The sequence below is a fragment of the Megascapheus bottae genome, chromosome 1, assembly GCF_031878675.1.
Source record: "Megascapheus bottae isolate mThoBot1 chromosome 1, mThoBot2.hap1, whole genome shotgun sequence".
NCBI lineage: Eukaryota > Metazoa > Chordata > Mammalia > Rodentia > Geomyidae > Megascapheus > Megascapheus bottae.
In genome coordinates this window covers 35,112,196-35,132,479 of record NC_143509.1, presented here as the reverse complement: position 1 = coordinate 35,132,479, position 20,284 = coordinate 35,112,196, and the positions used below count along the sequence as shown (strand labels likewise).

At 33.5% G+C, this 20,284-nt stretch overlaps 1 protein-coding gene and 1 long non-coding RNA gene across 2 annotated transcripts in view; one reads left to right on the top strand and one right to left on the bottom strand.

Moving 5' to 3' along the window:
• LOC150068940 (uncharacterized) overlaps positions 1-14,629 on the top strand; it is a 35,686-nt gene extending 21,057 nt beyond the window's left edge. Inside the window, exons 2-3 of the long non-coding RNA XR_016535001.1 lie at positions 8,832-8,963; positions 14,480-14,629. This is a non-coding gene — a long non-coding RNA (uncharacterized LOC150068940). The remainder of the gene's footprint in view (positions 1-8,831; positions 8,964-14,479) is intronic.
• The window catches only part of Naaladl2 (N-acetylated alpha-linked acidic dipeptidase like 2), an 855,862-nt gene that overhangs the window by 86,277 nt on the left and 749,301 nt on the right, over positions 1-20,284 (bottom strand). The window lies entirely within an intron of this gene.

Here is a 20,284-nt window from a genome sequence, read left to right as displayed (position 1 = left end):
ATAAAAAGACATAGACTGGCTGGCTACATAGATAAAATCAAGATTCCAATATTTCTTGTCTTCATAAAATACATATAGGAGGGATGTAAGGAATGGACAACGATGAACTCAGAGCAGGAACGAGAAACTATATTCACAACTACCAAAGTAGACTTGAAACAAGCAAGAAGAGATTAAATTAGGTCAATAACTCTTCATAAAAATAACCCACAAGAAAAAAGAATAATCCATGAGAAAGATGCAATAGTTAGAAATATATATGCAGTGAGCACCAGTGAGACTGATTAATAAATCAGACATTAGTAGAGTTAAATCAAAAAAATAGGTTCGTACACCCATCACTAGACATACAACCCAGAAAAACAATCAGTAAAAGAATTTCAGAGTTGAACTGCACCATAGACTAAATGAACCTAACAAATATACAGAATATTCCATCCAGCAAAAAGAAAATACATGTTTTTCTCAGATGCTGATATAACTATCTGCAAAATGGATCACATTTTATACCATCAAGAAAGAAATGGAAATAGAAGAAAATAAAATAATTTTATACATTATCAGATGATAACAAGAATGAAATTAGAAATCAATAGTGAGTTATTCATAAAATCAGAAAGGGTGTAATTATCTCTATTTTTAGTCAATAAATGGCTAAACTCTTAAAAAGATTAATTAAGCAAGAGATAAAATTTCACATTATTAAAGTTCAGAAAACCTGACATCAGACAGAAGTTGTAAGAGAAAATAAGAAACGAGCTAAGAAGAGTCATAAAAATAGTCCAACCACAGCACATTTTAAAACTAGTAGGAAATTAAAGTTTCAAACATTGGAAGACTCACCTTAAAAAAGCACAAAAACAGTCTTTCAAATAGCAAAATAAAAAAAGTTTAATGTTAGTAAACTTTCAGAACATATATAAAGTTCTAAATTATTTTTATGTTACAGGTTTAAAACCTTAAAAGACTGTGTTCTAAAAATGCCATTCCCGGTCGGGAGTTTGGCTTAGTGGCAGAGTGTTTGCCTAGCATGCATGAAGACACGGGTTTCATTCCTGGGTACCACATACATAGACAAAAGCCAGAAGTGGTGCTGAGGCTCAAGTGGTAGAGCTCCAGCCTTGAGAAAGTGCAAAGACAGCATTCAGGCCCTGAGCTCAAGCTCAGGACTGGCCAAAAAAAAAAAAAAAAGGCCATTTCTTCCAACTCAAGAATGATATTTTGAAACATGTCATCAAATTGAATCATGCGTAAGGACACACTGGACTCATACATAAATCAGAAATGAATCAAAAACCTTTATCAGAATTATTATTTTTATACTTCACATAGGAATTAGTCTACCTATGTGAAAATAAATATAAATTAGTGACATAAAATATTAAAGAAGGAAGTAGATAATGACATTTAAACCTATAAATTATAATGCCATTTGAAAAATGTCACTAAACATTCAGTAATATTATATATAAAATTAAAAATCTCATAGGATATGAAATTGTATGGATAAATATATACATATGTACTATGAAACAAATAGTTTCCTAGTTTATTTATTTTTTTCATTTTTTCATTTCATTTTATTGTCAGGGTGATGTACAGAGGCGTTAGAGTTACATTTGTAAGCTAGTGTGTACATTATTTCTTGAACATTGCTATCCTTTCCCACGTTGTTTCACCTTTCTTCCTTCACCCCTCCAAAGTTGTAACTTCGTGACCTTAGCAAAATTTTTAAGTTTCTGTGCACAAAAGGAAACTTTGCTACTGTAAAACATGTACTACATTCCTGAAGATTAAGGTGACTACAACACCCATTCTCCCAAAGGTAACAACAGATTTTTTATCAAATATCCATAAAATTAACAAAAGATATGGTAGAGGTTTCTTATAATGTAACCATTTTGTGCTGAATTTCAACTCTGTCCAAAACAGTGAGGCAGTAAAGTATTAAAAATTGCATAGTTTTAGAAATAATAAAAAATCAAATGATATATCAACCTGGTTTAAATCAGTCACTTTGAATAATAGAGTTAGTAAGTCTTTCTCATTCACTTCCCAGTGTTCTTTTCTCTAGACAAGAGTGGCTTTACTAATTTGAAAGCATTTTCAGTAACCTGAAAATCAAGGAGAATGGAAATAAAAAACATCCTGGAGTAGCTCTGGGGTATGATCCAGGAATCTGAATTAAAATTTCCCCAAGGAAACAGTATTCCTCATACAGGTGGGAAAGAAAAACTGATGCAGAATTGAACATCTGTAAGGCATTGCTAAATATTCAAATGCAACCAATGCCTAATTTCTGAGTTTCCTATTACTGACCCATTCATACTATGAATTACAAGGTCTAAATTTATGAAGCTAAGACAAATCATATTTTTATGTAGAATCTTCAGTTTTTAATACAGTGAAATATTCAGCTTGAATTTGGTCATCACTTCAAAACAGGTAACAAAAAAGAAACAAATCAGGGCCGGGAGTTTGACTTAGTGGTAGAGTGCTTGCCTAGCATGCAGGAAGACCAGGCCGGGGCTCGATTCCTCGGTACCACATACATAGAAAAAGCTGGGAATGGTGCTGAGTGGTGGGAGTGGGCTTAAGTGGTAGAGCTCTAGCCTTGAGAAAGTCCAAGGACAGTGCTCAGGCCCTGAGCTCAAGCCCAGGACTGGCAATAAATAAATAAATAAATAAATAAATAAATAAATAAATAAATAAATAAAAATAAAAAGAAGGAAAGAAAGAAAGAAAGCATGCAAGCAAAAACCTACATCATTTCAGTTCAAAATGCATATTTTTACATTCCTCATATGTCTTATTTGCTTTTCCTGAATTGTAGTAAAGGAAATGTGTGCCTTTGTAGTAAAAGGAAAATATGGAGGGAAAACTGGCTTGAATACCAATCCTGTGCCATAATCTTTATGCAAATTGTGAGCAAGTCCCTGACTCTTCTGAACCTCACTTTCCTCATTTGTTAAATGTAAATGAAAATATTTATTACAGAACTGTTTCAAAGATTAAATGCAATAATGTATGTAAAGGAGCTAATTCATAGCAGTAACTCAATAAATGTAATTATTACAAAGTGACTCAAGCCCAGGTAAAAAATCATATTTCAAAAGCAGCTTGTGGATCAATAATGTCTTTCACAAATATGAGAGTTAGGATCTTGCTGAATTACTAACAGGCGAGAACTGACACGGTGGTATTTAAGATCTCATAGGAAAAAACGGATTTTGAGGGCCAGGGTAATGAGAAAATCCATAAAAAGTCATAGCACTATTTTTACACTAAAATAAAACAAAAGAGAGCTAATTAAATAAAATGCTATATGTGACACTTTTATAGACCCTAAATTATTAATGTAATTAATTCCCGTGTATCATGTCTCAGCTACTAGAAAACTTTCTTAATCTCCTGCTTATGAGATTCTAAAGTAATTTTTACACACGTAATTTCTAAAGATGTTAAAGATGGGTATATTAAAAGTTACCTCCACTTATTCCACTCTTTTCTCTCTGGAGGATTTAAGTGTCTACCGGTGGCCTATGTTTTCTGATTTCAAGGTTCAGTGTTCATTTTTTTACATATTTGCTTGTCAGTACTAGGGTTTGAACTTCGGGCTTCAATTTCTAGTATGTCTCTTACATTTGAGTCACAGCTTCACTTTTGGCATTGGAAATACAAACTTCACGGAGCCGGTAGCCAGAAAGACTCTTCTCTCCAATTGAAAATCGGCAGTGGTGCTGTGACTCAAGTAGTAGAACACTAGCCTTGCGCTGAAGAGCGCAGGGACAGCGCCCTGGCCTAGAGTTGAAGCCCCATGACTGACAAAATCAAAAAAGCAAAAAAGGAATCTCCTGGACTTTTCTACCTGCAAGCTCTGAATCATGAATCTCAGATCTCAGTCCTTAAAGTAGATAGGATTATAGGCATGAGCCCTGGGGTTTTCACTCTAGGCCTGGACACTGTCCATGAGTTCATGTTCTACCACTTGAGCCACATTGCCACTTCGGGCTTTTTGCTAGTTAATTGGAGATGAGCCTCAGGGACTTTCCTGCTTGGACTGGCTTCAAACCCAAATCATATCTTAGCCTCCATATTAGCCAGGATTACAGTAGCCTGGGCCCAACGTCTTCCATAATTCTTTAATAGCTGTGTAAATGTAGTTCAAAGGAATTTTTGCTTTTGTCTCCTTTAGCCCTCTAAAGACACAAGTCTTTTTCTCTCTTTGTGCTTTACTTTTGATACTTACAGTCAAATTTAGAAAAGGGGGGAATAGGCATGGCCCACATATCATAGTAGAGATTTTAAAGTAAAAGTTCTCCCAGGTATTGGGAAGGACTAGAGATTTAAACCTGCATAGTTATACAATCAATTTGTCTTTGTTCTGTATATATTTCCTGTGACATTCCTCCTTACAATAAGCATCAGTGCAAGAAAGATTATTGTAAAAGTTCCACAGTTTTTTGAAAGGCATTTCCATACAATTGCCTGGAATGTAATTAAATCCAGTCACAAATAATTCCAAAGACAGAAATTCAAATTGGAAAGAGAAAAGGGAGTTAAAGTTAATAAGAAGGCACAGCGATGTGCATATAGTTGGAATAGAGCTAATAATGCCCATTGGGTAAAAGGGAATTTTAAAGTTTCAGTTTCATTCAGCCAGAAGCTTGTGGAGATTTTGAAGAAGGAAAGATAAAGAATGTAGATGTTAGTATGTCAAGTATACCTGTTAAGGAGCTGCGCCACTCTCTTCACAAAGAAGAAAGCACTAAAGCTAATTTAGCCTGTAAATGCTATTAAATTCCAGCAGGATTAATAGGCATACTTTACAGTAGCTGAGGAGACAAAAACCTTGTATTTATAAGACAGAATTCTGATGAGCGTGATTCAAACAACTTTGCATACAAAGTCACACACAGAGAATTAAGAATCTGATTAAAAACTTATTCTTCAATTATAGACATTATCTGTCATTTTCCTTCTCTGTTTACATATATATTTGTATATGTGTATATCTGTATACATACATGTATGTATATTCACATACATATACATATCTGTACACATATGTACAGATACACATGAACATATACATATGCCAGTGCTGGAATTTTAATTCAGGGACTTAGTTCTGTCCTTGAGCTTTGTAGCTCAAGGCTAGTGCTCTATCAAGTTGACACATAGTCCCATTTCTAACACTGTGGTGTGTCATCAGCAATGAGTGCAGTGAAGTTTCCTGCTTGGGCTGGTTTTGAACTGTAGTCCTCAGATCGCAGGCCCCTAGGCAGCTAGGCTTACAGGTATGAGCCTTGCTGCCTCGAATACTCTATATTTTAATCAAATAATACTTTTACTTTTCCTTAATTTTCAACATATGTTTATATAATTCTGTTGTCAGATACTTCAATAAAAGTAACTTTATATAGAAAAACAGAAGCAACAGCAGAAATCAAGACTCTATATGTGACTGATTTTCTAGGTAACACCGAACAAGTCACTAACCATCAGTAACTTTTCTAAATCCAAATACTATTGGGAAGAATAATTGGTGCTAGTACATAAACTCATAAACTGCTAAATGTCTTACTGTAATTTCTTATATTCAGAAAGCCATAGATAAAACATCACATATTAATGGTATTTTTAATAATATGTTTCATCATTCTGTGCCATAGTGTCATAATACCTATATCAATAATGCTGATATTGCTCAAATTAATTTTATAACATTTACAAATGGCATCATAGTCTGTGTAGTAATTTTATTAACTAATAATCATGTATGATTTTTAAACACATAATTTGCAATTCACTACTTTTGTCACTCATTTACCAAACAATAATAGGTATTGTTTTCAGCGTTAGATTCAACACTTAATGGATATCAATTTACCATTGTTAAGGAGATTATGATATGTCTATATTAAAAATAAAGATTTTACTTATTGGTTTATAGGCACATTCTAGCTACCACAAATAAGCAAAACCATGCAACCTATATTTCTCTGCATAAGCAAAGATTTTCTTTGGCTTAACATAAACCACTTAAACAATATTTTTTGCTTTTTAAGTAAGTTGTACAAATGAGTGTTCATACAACAATATTACCAATCAAGACATTGATCAAAATAAATCATTTGTCTAGAATGAGATTTAAATTCTCATCTACTGACATATAAACTTATATATTATACTCAACGTCTACAATTTGAATTCCTTAGGTGAAAATAGGAATACTAATACAGTAAATGCCATAGTTGAGGTTAAGATAATACATAAAAAGTATAGAAAGTAACATATTCAATGTAAATTTAATTGAATTTTAGCCACTTATAATTGTACTGTAGTAATTTTTACTACTTTTTATTTTGAACTCTCTTTGACATTAGGCATCCTATAAATTGATACATTTAAAAATGATTTGCAAAAATATACTATTTTATACTTGTACAATGTGTGTGTGTGTGTGCGTGTGCATGCGTGTGTGTGTGTGTGTGTGTGTGTGTGTGTGTTATTGCTATGAGTTATTATGAAAACAGGCACAAGGTAATTGTGGCCTAGACATCTTGCATAAGACAGGAAAAACTGATAAACCAAAACCTGCCTGTCAAGGAAACTGAAGCAGGAAGCTACAAAGGAATGAGTAAGAAAGGAAGACAAGTCTGAAAAAGTAAGGTGGAAGTACAAAACCTTAGAAGAGAAAGTAGACCCTCCAATCAGAAAGTTGTCTTCAAGAACTCCAATTCCAATTATTGAACCCAAGGCCTCTACTGTAATGCCAAAGATGGAGCAAAATGGCTGTGAAGGGCTAAAGAACTTTCTTCCTTTGTAGCATGTCTATAATACGTGCTGTTTATCTCTGCTATATTTTTTCCTAATAAATATTCCTATCATTTTCACTGTATTTGAGTTGTGCCTGATTTCTTCTCTGTCCAGACATAAGTATTGAGATCAACTTAGATGCCCTGAATTTCTGGTAACCTTGTTCAGATCATTTCTTATACTAGCAAGCATTCTACCCCTAAGGAAACTATACTCACAGCCCTAGAAAATATTCTTGAGGAGCAGGACAGCTGTTCAAAGTATTTTGTTAGATTACTTTTCTTTCTAGTATCAATCTAAAGCTAAGAATGCACTTAATCAGTTAGGCTGTTTATACTTTACTCAAAATAAAATTTAATATGTGCATATATAAATATCCACTAGTATTCAAGGAAGAAAAATTCATTAAAGTACATTTAAACATCTATTTATGTGTACATTGTAAGTTTGTTATTTGTTGGTTTTTAAATATTTCAGTATTTAGTGGACATTTGGAAATGGAAAGTTTTGATGATTATAAGTAAATTATACCACAGTATTTTGTATATTTTGTATCAGTGATTTTATCTATGAATGCGGGGGGAATATAGGATTAAAGTTATTCTCCAAATGAAGCTGTTAATAACTTTCACAATTAAAGGTTATGCACAAACTTATTGATTTGTTTATCATTAGTCTCATAATAGTTGCAAACCATCTAATCTCCACAACTATCACTTAGTTATGAACAGCATGACATTGCCTCAAATATTTTCCAATCAGTTTTCTGTAAGGTTCATGTAGAAATAAACACTTAAGAAAAATAGAGTCTTCAGCTACTGAATACAAAGAATACAGAAATAGCCATTAAGACAATTACTTGTTTATATATCCAGAAGATTAATTAATGATGTCAACATGAGTTCTGGGATATTGGACTAAAAGCAATGCTTGTTGTTTGGCTGACATTACCATATCAATGGGGAGACTGAATAAAGATTGCCCTCCCTAAAGAGGGTGATTCTCATAAAAATAATTACAAGCCTCAACCAAAGAAAGCAGGAGAAAAGGAGGAAGAAGATTACACTGTTTAAATAAAAATGTACTCCTTTCTTACTTGTGTAACTGTCACCCCTCTGTACATTTCCTTTCTGATAAAATTAAATTAAATAAAAAAAGAAAACTTGGGCCTTTGTCCTGTGAAATGGATCTTCCATTCTCTTTAGACTCAAACAGAAATATCCATTTTTTTCCTGTGGTTCAAAGCTGTCACTTTTTGAATGGAAACTATACCATTAGTTCTTTGGTCTTTAGAGTCAGTGAAATTAAACTCCTGTGTCTCCAGTTTGCTTTTGCACCTGGCAGATCTTGAGATTTTCCTTTCTCTATAATCATGTGAGCCAATTCCATATAATCTTATCTATCTATCTATCTATCTATCTATCTATCTATCTATCTATCTATCTATCTATCTGTCATCTATCATATATAAAATGTAAACAAGTCCAAAAAGCATTTTTTCATTTACCTTACTGTCTATGGATCTGGAAAAACAAAGTTCAAGATAAAATCTGAAATTCAGGTAGATTACAGTTGGATTCGATACTACAGTCCAGGGAATCTTTGAGCGAGGCTGAAATTTGCTCGGGTGGGAAAAGCCTGAGTGTTCGGTAAGGCTCTATGGATGGTAGCGCTTGCCTGTTAGATTCCTGATCCTGTGAATATCCAGCAGAGTCCCAGGGAACTAGTACATAATTCTGAGTGTAATAATTAGGGACTCAGGCAGCAAAATATAATCTTGCTTGTAAAACTGCACTGAGTTTTTAAAAATTGCATTAAGCTAGTCTGCAAAACTCTCCATAATCTTCTAACCATGTAATTTTTCCAGTGTTATTGTAATTAAAAATTAAATTTTAATAATAACACTTTTTAAAGTACTATAGTGGTGGAGGAAATAAAAAATAAAGATAAATATTCCCTAAGTTAAGTTTTTACCTGATTGTTATTTTTGTTTGTTTTTTTCTTTTGAGATCATGTCTTGCTAGTTAGAACTTGGAAGCAGTTCAGGTTGCCCTCATATCTTCCATCTTCCTGCTCTGCCTTGTCACTGCTGAGATAACTGATGTGCTACACCATTCCTGGTAACTTAAAGATGCTTAAACGTGAGTTTTCAAAGCTAGCATTAGTCATGTATTGTAAAGGTAATTTGATGTTTTAAAGTAATACTGTATTCATTATTTTTGGAGACCAGAATTTATATATTCACTACAAAAATAACTTACAGAAATGTAAATAGGATCAGGTTCCAATTTGTATTATGAAGAGTACTGTTCAATTGTAAAAAGTGGATTCACTTTAGGTTCTATTAGTCCCTTGGCACTAAAATTTCACTATGTTAATTTTTTGAATAATCAAACAAGAACCTAGTTTTTCCCCTTTTTTTAGTATATTACCATTTTTTATAATGGTTTTAATTATTATTTATTAAAAATCACCTGTTTAACATTCAAGGAAATTTTACCCCATTACAAAAGTACTTTAAAAACTTTTAAATAAAGGCCTGTATAATAATAAAGTCTTGTAAATAAAGGCTTATTCCACATTAACTTTTGATAGGGTAACTAATTATTATTTTACTTTAAAATATTTGGCTATGGCTGGGTGTCAGTGGTTCATGCCTTGTAATCCTAGCAACTCAGGAGGCTGAAGTCTGAGGTTTGTAGTTCATAGCTACCCTGGTTAGTTTATCTCCAATTAACCACTCGAAAACTGGAAGTGGCACTGTGGCTTAAGGAGTATGGTAATAGCCTTGAGCTGAAGAGCTCAGGGACAGTGCCCAGGCCCAGAGTTCAAGCCCCATGACCAAAAGAAAAAAAAAATATATGTATACACATTCACACACACACACACACATATGTACACACACACACACACACACACACACACACAATGTGTGTATGTGTCTATGTAGACAAGCATTTCCACTGTTTTTTTTTTTTTTTTTTTTACCAATCCTGGGCCTGGAACTCAGGGCCTGAGCACTGTCCTTGGGCTTTCTCAAGGCTAAAGCTCTACCACTTGAGCCACAGCACCATTTCTGACTTTTTTCTATGGATGTGGTACTGAGGAATCGAACCTGAGTCTTCATACATGTTAGGCAAGCATTCTACTACTAGGCCAATTTCTCGGCCCAAGTATTTCCACTTTTAAATTTGTATCTTACTGACATATTTATCTTTTATACTTCTTCACACTTATCAACATTCCTGTGGTTAACTGTAGATAAGAGTTTCATAAACTTTCTTGCCTCAGCTGGCTCTGAACTGTCATCCTCAGATCCCAGATACCTGAGTAGCTAGTATTACAGTTTCCGATGTCCACTTTTTCTCCATCATTATGTGATATTTGAAAGGGGGTCACGCATTCACATATTCTTAAAACTTTACAATACAATGAAGGCATATTTTACAGAGGCAAAACCATTGCAGATCACTTTTTGAAGCTAAACCCATCACATTTAAATTCTAATACTTGCAAAGGATAGGTGTGGTTTGAAAAGAGATTTTTGTGATTAGGGTTATAAAACATTTTGATATAAACACCCAGCTTCAAATATTTATTTGCTATCTTTGATATTAATTTTAATAGTTTGCAACTATGTGATTAGAACATATTAATAAATTATATAAAACAGAATGCAAATTGAGAATAAAAATTTAGACAGGAATTACAAAAGATTTTTAAATTGAACATGCATATACCTGCATGTATGCACTATGACTTAACTCTTACATAAAGAAAAAGATTAAGCTAGTAATTAGGAACTTGGGATCTGGAACCAACAGGTCTGGATGTGCATCCAGGCATTTCATTCACTAGGGGTACAATTGCTTTGGCTCAAAGACAGTTAAGTTTAAGTTCAGTTAGTATAGGCATCAGTGATAGTTTTATGCCTTTAAATATTATAAATATTTTGGCAAATCAAGAATATAAGGACCCCGGGGAAGGAGGCGAGGGAAATAAGGACCATGACATGAGAAAGGGTATCAATATTTGTGAAGTAATACACATTCTATCTGGTGAATATAATGTAACCCTTCTATTAATTACAATAAAAATATATGAAAAAAAGAAAGGTAAAAATAACCAAAAAAAAAGAATGTAAGGACCATAAAACTTAGCCCAGAGCTGCATTGACTCAAATAAAAAGAATCTGAAAATAGAAAATAATTAAAAGACTTGTTTTCCTTTAACAATATATAGTTTCTTTTGTTTATATATATATAAAACTATAAGAATAGATATCATTATAATTGTAAATCTATTTATATATAGTTATATAATTATAAGTATATATTTAGATATAAGCATATTTAAATATATGTATATGTACCTATATATAATATATGTAACTGTATATAAGTATATTTAAATATATATGATTATAAATATATATAGATATAAGTATATATAACTATATAACCATATAGTTATACACAGTTATATAACTATATTTAAAACTATATATAAGTATATATAACTATAAATATCAGTATGTATGTAACAACATAAATAATAATTATATAGAACTACATATAACTTTATATATAAATATATATGTACATACATATATTGAGAGAGACTTTCATTTCTAAATTCTAAATGAATATAACTATCTACTAGTGACATTACACTACGAATTCCTTGAGGGAAAGATTTTTTAAAACACCAAAGCCCAGCTATATCTAGCACAGATAAATAAATCAGTGAGAAGTATACATATTCTCTTAGAGAGCTCTGAAATGGGAAACAGCATCATTTTTACTGAAACAGTAGACATTTCCTATATGGTCAAAATCATCATGGACTCTTTTTATGTTCAATAATGAAAGACATTTTAAAGATACTAAACCATCAAAAGAGCTAAGGTTTTCCTGAAATGGTATGTTAGGGTTAAAATACCTCTGAGCCTATAACATCTGAAAGTGATTGTTATAAACCTCAGAGTACATCTGAGTTATTCAATGCTTTCAATACTGTTAATGATCATTTTATCCAAGGGAATGGGAATTTTCATTCCTAAGCATTTTCCCTTTGTATTTCAGGCAGATGAAAATGTGTGTGAAGTCACCCTTTTTTCCTTCCTTTTCTATCTCCTATCAACTTGATTCTTTGCCATGATGTCTGAGCTCATTCCAATTCTCTCTTGCTTATTTGTTATACTCTTCACTGAGAAATCTTTACTCAAATTGAGTCTCTGAAGTGCATGACATAAGCAATTTCATGGTAAGAAAATCACTGGCAAATACACGCTCACTCACTTCTCAGCCACAGTAGTTGCTAATGTGAATAAAAACTAGCCATTTGTTTATCACCAGTGAAATAGATTTCATATTGATTGCTATGTTCCGGGCCTATGGTATTCCTATTAAGACTGCTAAAAAGAACTACAGAATTAAGCTTTGAGTTAAAATAAGCGCAGAAACAATTGTATATGGATTTTGCATTATGCTTTAAGTCAGAAAAATTTCTGCACTATATACAACATTTTAAGTTTATTCTCAGCAAAAATTTGTAGTCAAATAAAAATAGATTTGGATTTGGGATTATAAACACACACACACACACACACACACACACACACACTCATTTTTTAAGCCAGATGCCAGTGGTTCATGACTCAAATCCTAGTTACTCAGGAGGCTAAGATCTGAGAATTGCAGTTCAAAGATAATCCATGCAGAAACATCTGTGAGACTCTTATGTCTAAAAAACTACTCAGAAAAAAAACTGGAAGTGGAGCTGTAGCTCAAGTGATAGAGGGATAGCCTTGAGCAAAAGAAGTTCCTGGACCCTGAGTTCCAGCCCCAGGACCTGATATTTTTTAAAGTCACATTTTTTTCATATATTTTTATTGTAATTAATAGAAGGGTTATATAGAAGATAGATAGAAGATGCATTGCTTCACATACATTGATACCCTTTCTCATGTCTTGGTCCCCATTTCTCTCCCCCCCACACCTCATCTTGTTTTACCACCTTCCCTATCCAATTTCAAATAACCAAATAACGCATATAGCTAATATATCAAATAACAAAGTAAAATACTGTAAAAAATATGAGATAATCAAGGGACAGAAAAAGAGATGAGAGATAACATAGTACATTAAGGACAACAGTCACTCATTATATGGCTTTTGTTTCTATATCCTAGAGGTCCTTTCATTTAGCGTCATTCTATATGGCCTTATGTATCTAGGTTGTGCTCTATTGCAAATCTCCGCTAGAAGAGCCCAATGTTTCTACTGATTATGACAAATGAGGGAAACCATTGAGCCTATGTTCCTTTGAGTCTGGCTTACTTCACTTAATATGATTTTTTCTAAGTCTTTCCATTTCCTAACAAATGGAGTGATGTCGTTCTTTCTGACAGCAGCCTAGAATTCCATTGTGTATAAATACCACATCTTCTTGATCCATTCATCAACTGAGGGATATCTGGGTTGGTTCCATATCTATGCTATGGTAAATAGTGCTGCAATGAACATTGTTGTGCTACTAGATTTAGTCTGTCCTTGTTTCTGGATGGTTGGGTAAATGCCAAGTAGTGGAATTGCTGGGTCATAGGGGAGTTCTATGTTTAGTCTTTTGAGGAACTGCCATACTGCTTTCCATAGTGGTTGAATGAGTTTGCACTCCCACCAACAGTGTAGGTAGTAGTGATCCCTCCTGGCCACATCCCCTCCAGCATCTGTTGTTACTAGTTTTCTGGAGAGGATGTGGCCAGGAGGGATCACTACTAAAATCACATTTTACTGCTGAAATTTCTACCTTATTTTGGAATCATTCATTTATCAGCCATTGGGCTATATCTTGAATCTTGCCCATTCTAAACTATTACAAATATACATTTGTAAGAAACTTCAACACAAAAATCTGTAGCCTGTTAATAGAATCATATGTCTTATATCATCTTGTTTTTTAGTACTGCAGTTGCAAGGCTCTGTCTGGCCATTGCAATCTTCAAAATTCACCATAAAATCCCTCATGGATAAGTCATTCAGTCAAGTGTAATTTAACTACGAGTATGTAGAGACAGTTGAATACTCCTACCAAGGTAAAGCAGAGGTAAAGCTATTACCAAAGCAATTCATGAAGAATGTTTCCTACTGAAGAACAGAATGCTTGCTTGATTATCCAGATTGGTTATCTATAATAATTAAATGCATGCACTTGTGTCTTCACTTTACCTATGAAGATGAAGTGTTGTTGCCATTAAATTATTCATCAAAGTCTCCCAAATATTTGTGTTTGTGAAATAGTTACTTCATTACTTATAAAATAAGCTAGCAACTATTTCCATAGTCTTTACACTAGGAAATCTTTGAAGTGGGTAGTTAAGTTAAACAACATAAGATATTTTGATTTGCTAAGATCTGTTCTGAGTGATGAGGAGTGAGACAGTTCAGGAACACACAGAGCTGGTATAGCATTTATTAGCAGCAGAAATGTTTATGAAGAAATTAAAATTTCTTAATTAAAATTTAGTGACAGCTATAATAAAAATGTGGGGAATATTTACTTATAAGACAATGGGAAACTTTAAGTTATGAAAGATAGGGTTCCTGACAATGTCTACAATTACCTAATTTATTTCTTTCCATCTTTAATTATCCAGCACAAAGGCTTGTCAATGAGATTTTTTTTCCAGCTGACATCAGGCTTTCCTCACTGAAGCCACTGTAGGGACTCATCACAATTGAGTCTCCATCTTTTTCTCACCATTCACAGCCATTAGCATGATGTATGTTTATTTGATTGACAATTTGGTCATAATGTGCATCTTCATCTTGAGCAAGGAAAAACTGAGAGAGACGGGCAAGGAACATGGAAGGTGCAACACTGACCAAGATGTATTTGACTCACAAATTGACATGTTGAATTGAACCCCCTTGGAATAAAGATCACTTTTTAAAGATAATAAAGCTGGACTTTTGCCTGTAAAAATAAATTAAGTACAAAAGAAATAAAAAAAGAAGAATGGAATCATATTTGGAAACAATGATAACATTACTTTTACAGAAGTCAAATCTTCAGGAGAAATTTGAGAAGGCTTCAAAACAGTCAAAAATATATTGATTAGTGTAGTGTATGAATTTAAAGCACACAAAAAGAATAAAATTACAATTTTATTCCAGGAAGTCAGTTCTAATCTTCCATGATGCAAACTCCTCTATAAATGCCAGAGCTGTAATTGCAAAGCAGAAATTCACTGAAGCCACTACAATAACTCAGAGGAATCTGGATGCTCTGAATAGATTTAATATGTTGAGTACTATAAGCACAATTGTTTTCACATTACTTAGCGATGTGTGAATCTGCATCAAAAATGACCAACTTTCACTACATGCAACAGATAAAATATTTGATCTGTTTGTTATATGTACCACACACAATACTATGAGATAATGTACCATGTAATACTTAATAGGCAAACTAAACGTAAGCCAGAGTATAAAAGGGCAAGAGAAGACAGATACATTTTTTTGCAGGGGGATACACTAAAATGAATAAAACCTGTTAGATTCCCAACAGAATGATACAGGAGAGGATAAAAAATAAACTGTTAAAGAGTTTGTCTTTGTTCAAAGCTAAGGGAGATGAGTTTATCAAAAAAATGAGAAGGGACAGGTGGCCTGCCATGGGTGTTACTGTTGACAAGCGTCAACAGGAATATATCTGAGTTCTAAATTAATTCAAACATGGGAAATTTCCGATTTTAATTATTATAGTTATACATTCCAGAGGGCTAAATGTGGAAGGATGTAAAATTTATCAGAAATTAGGACTAATTAATTCCCCAAAATAACATTCCTGAAAGAATTTTAGTGTTTGTTTTTCAGTATTAGTACATATGTGTTGTTTTCACCAAAGTACATATACAGTATTGTGAGCTAAAATAGTTTATTGGAAAACCTGGCCATCCAATGAAAAACAGCCAATGATTAAATTAAGTAGAATTACAATTTATTTTACAAATATGTTACGTATACTTTAGCTTTATGTATACTTTGGTAATATATATTGCTCAAACACATAATTTTAGAAATTAAGTTTAGTACATAGTCACAAATGCTGTTGAAACATATTACAGATTTCATAGATGCATGCTTAAATCAAGAAGGGGCATCAAAAATCATAACAAATCCATGTTTTCAAATCCCTCAAGAATTTTTTCACATTATAATTTCAAAACTAACTTATAATGAAGCTAAATTAAATAAAATAACTTTTCAAGATAACAATTTCATTAAAATACTTCTGTCTATTCTTGTATCTATTTCTATGTCTATTTTCAAATTTTATACATAGTGAGAGATGATTACAATAATAATAATGATTATGGAACAGTGGTTATTGGAGAGGTGAGATTTCAGGTAACTTTAAAAACTTTGCTCTTGGCACTCTATACTAATTAGAATTTTGTGGTTAGACTCTATCTACCGGAATGAAGCAAGGCATATTTGTAATCCCAGCCCTTCTGGATGCTGCAGGACTGTGAGGTCGCTATCAGTCCAGACAAATGAATAGCAAGATTTTAAATGTTTTAAATGTTAAAACAAGCTGGGGTGGTAGCACCAATAACAGTTCCTTATCTAAGTGTAAGGCCCTTTATCAATCAAAAAGTTTATCAAAAGGTAGGTTTCCATAAAAAAAGGAATTAGGAATTATTTGCTTAAGAAATGTGGTAGTATTACATTAACCACTGGCTTTCCATTAGTATATTTAAAATTGCAAATCTCATTGATATCATAGTAATTGAAAAATGAAAAGTCAGTTAAATAATTTTTTCGTTGGTCATGTGGCTTGAACTTGGCCTCGGCACTGTCCCTGAGCTCTTCATCTCAAGGCTACCACCCTACCCTTGAGCCAAGCCCCACTTCCCATTTTCTAGAGCTTAATTGGATATAAGAGCCTCAGGTCCTTTTGTGCCTGGGATGGCTTTGAACATTGATCCTCAGATCTCAGCCTCCTGAGTAGCTAGGATTACAGATGTGAGCCACTGATCCCAGCTTCTGTTAAATAATTTTATTTACGTTTTACAAAAAAGTCACTAATATTTAAAACTAATTGAAATATAAATTTTAATTCAGTCATTAAAGATTGATACTCTCTCATTTGTCTATCAGCATAAAGCCCGCACAAACTAAAAAAATAAACATTCTTATGACTGAATAAAGAGAAGAAATATGAAGATTTATTATGCATTTATTCATTTTCATTTAGATTATAGATGATGATCAAATCTGACTTCCCCTCAGCTTAGCTTTCTTGCTAAGCATTGTCTAGTTTAAAATATAATACTTTGGAAATGTGAAGATCTGATAGGGTTTAATGACCTGTACAAAAGCCTTATTCTTGGAAGACAGAATACAAATACGTCTTTCTGCTAACGTGATCCTTAGTGTGGGTAAGATGAAGTAAGGTATTGTTAGAAGTCAGTCCACTGCATACAGAACAGAAAATAGAGGTGTTAAAGGGGAAATGACTTTATCAGCTCTGGTCCACACTTACTATAAAAGATGGTACACACTCCTACAAAATGCATTACTATTCCTTGGGAAATTATTATGGCATTTATGACATCAGTATTAGAGCCCCTGATCAAAACTAAGGCGGTCTAACATATGACATTTCTGTTTAAATCTAAACATTGTAAAAAAGCTGTCTGTTTATAAGATCTCCCCCAGTGACCCTGTATAAGATAACTTATGTGAGTCTCAGTAATTATACCAAGAATCCCAAACTAAAAATACTTTTGATTTACAAATCAATCCTTATCAACATAAGACACAGACAGACAAACAGAAACAGAGACAGTGAGACAGAGAGAAATCGCTAATGAATTTACAAAGCAGTATTTTGGAACCCATATTGGGTGAATGCTTTCATTTTAGTCAAACTAATGATGTATATTTCTAATAGGTTCTTCTTGTCTTTTGTTTGTTGAGTCTTTTACAGTTTAGACTTTGGAACGAGTTCCACCAGAGGTTATATAACTTAGTTTCAAATATTTTTCTAACAGCTGAAAATCAAGCCCAAGCAATACACCCTTGGCCTTTGTCTAGCTGCCAAATGCAAGCCATTTTGATCAGTGGTATTTTCATGAACGTCAGTAGTAGGTGAATTTTCCCTATAGATCCCGTGGGATGATCATGAGGATCAAGTTTCTCTCATTAGAGATGGATGTCTGAGGACTAGCCGACTAACGTCAAAATTGGTATTTATGCAAAGCATCCGGTATTTATGTGTACCACTCATTATCTGGCAGTTAAGGTTCAGTCATAAACCAGTGTTCCCTGAAGGAATTGAAATGGAAATATTCCTCTGACAGTTTGAACCAAGCATCAATAAAAAGGCAGCACATTTCTTAGAAATGATTAACTCAATTCCAGTTCTCATTCAGCAACATTTTCTTCCTTCAGCAAGTCTTGTTCTGCCAGGCTTTGGTAATTAAATTTAGTAATTAAAGTAATTAAAGCATTGCATAATGTGGAGTGGTAGTATCTCTTTTGACAATAGTAGCAAGAGGCACCATGAATTTAAATCTTTCTTTTTTCTTTTTTGTCCACAGTGGTACCTAAACCCAGATCTTGGGTGCTGTCCCTGATATTTTTCTCTCAGGGCTAGTACTCTATCATTTTTTTCTTCATATAGTTTTATTGTAATTAATAGAAGGGTTACATTATATTCGCCAGATAGAAGGTACATTACTTCACATACATTAATACCCTTTCTCATGTCTTGGTCCCCATGTCCCCATTTCCCTCCCCCACCCCCACCCCTCATCTTGTTTTCCCCCTTCCCTATCCAATTTCAAATAACCAAATATGCATATATCCAATATATCAAATAACAAAGTGAAATACTGTAACAATATGGTACTCTACCATTTTGAGCCACAGCACTACTTCTGGTTTTCTGATGTTTAATTGAAGATAAGAGCTCTTGGACTAGCAAAAAAAATAAAATAATAAATAAATGAATAAATAAATAAATAAATAAATAAAGTTCCATGAACTTTTTTGCCTGGACTGGCTAGGAACCAAAATCCTCAAATCTCAGCCTCCTTGAATAGCTAGGATTCAGATATGAGCCACTGCCATCTGTCTATGAAATAAAATATTATTATTGTTAGGCATTGTCTCAGGAGTTCAGAAAACATAATTGTGTGAGAAATTTAAAGAAAGGAATTAACATTTCGGAAACTTACTGAATATACACAACAGGAAATGAAATTTCTGTTTTATTTACTTACTCAAAGAAATATACAAATTTAAGTGGTAAGTGAATGTTAGAATGTGATGGTGGTAGTTTATGTCTGTAATCCTAATTGAATGTTCTATTATTAAAATAAAAGTTCATAATTTAAAGGGATGTTGGCTTTTTCAATTGTTCTTAAAATGCATTTCATAGTCATTTTATTTTTGCCAGTCGTGGGGCTTGAACTCAGGGCTTGAGCACTGTCCTTGGGCTTTCTCAAGGCTAGAGCTCTACCACTTGAGCCACTACACAACTTCCAGCTTTTTTTTTTCCTCTGTGGTACCACAGAATTGAACCTAGGTCTTTGTGCATGCTACGCAAGCAACCGAACACTAGGCAAAACTCCCATCCTATTTCATAGCCTTTATGAGCTCACTCAATGTAGTTCCTACATTAGTTTAGTATGGTTATTATTGAATGTGCTAAGCTTGGGCTATGAGCATCCACAATGCAGTTGGATTGCTGTGATTCAAGCGATAGCATATGTCTTCTGTCTCTATTGTCTAGAAATTTACCTTCTAAGCATAGCCTTTCCTTGTTCATGCAGTAGGATGAAGATTGGGGCATTTATTATTATGGAGTTCTGCATAGTAAATGAATTCAAGACAATGACCAGTACTTGATACACAGCAAGCACCACGGAACTGTTTACCATTATCACATTTTATACTATTGGTTGTAAAATAATCCCTAAGCAGTGAAATGGGTCTGTTTCTTTTGTAGGTCATGGGGCTTGAACTAGGCCTGGGCATTGTCTCTGACTTCTTCAGCTCAAGGCTACTGCCCTACCCTTGTGCCAAGCCCCACTTCCCATTTTCTAGAGGTTAACTGGAGATAAGAGTCTCAGGTCCTTTTGTGCCAGGGCTGGCTTTGAATCTTGATCCTCAGATCTCAGCCTCCTGAGTAGCTAGGATTACAGGCTTGAGCCACTGTGCCCGGCCAGGCTTAATTATTTAAGTAATTGTCTTCTCATTGTAACATTTTGGAAATAATTTGCTGATTATCTATCAAAACATTTTTTTTGTTGTTTTTCCCTCTCTCCCTTTTTCCCTCCCTTCCTCCTTCCCTCCACTCCTTCCTTCATTCCTCCCTTCTTTTTTACTTTCCTTCCTTTCTTTCTTTTTAAAAATTTTATCTTACTTTATTGTAAAGGTGATTT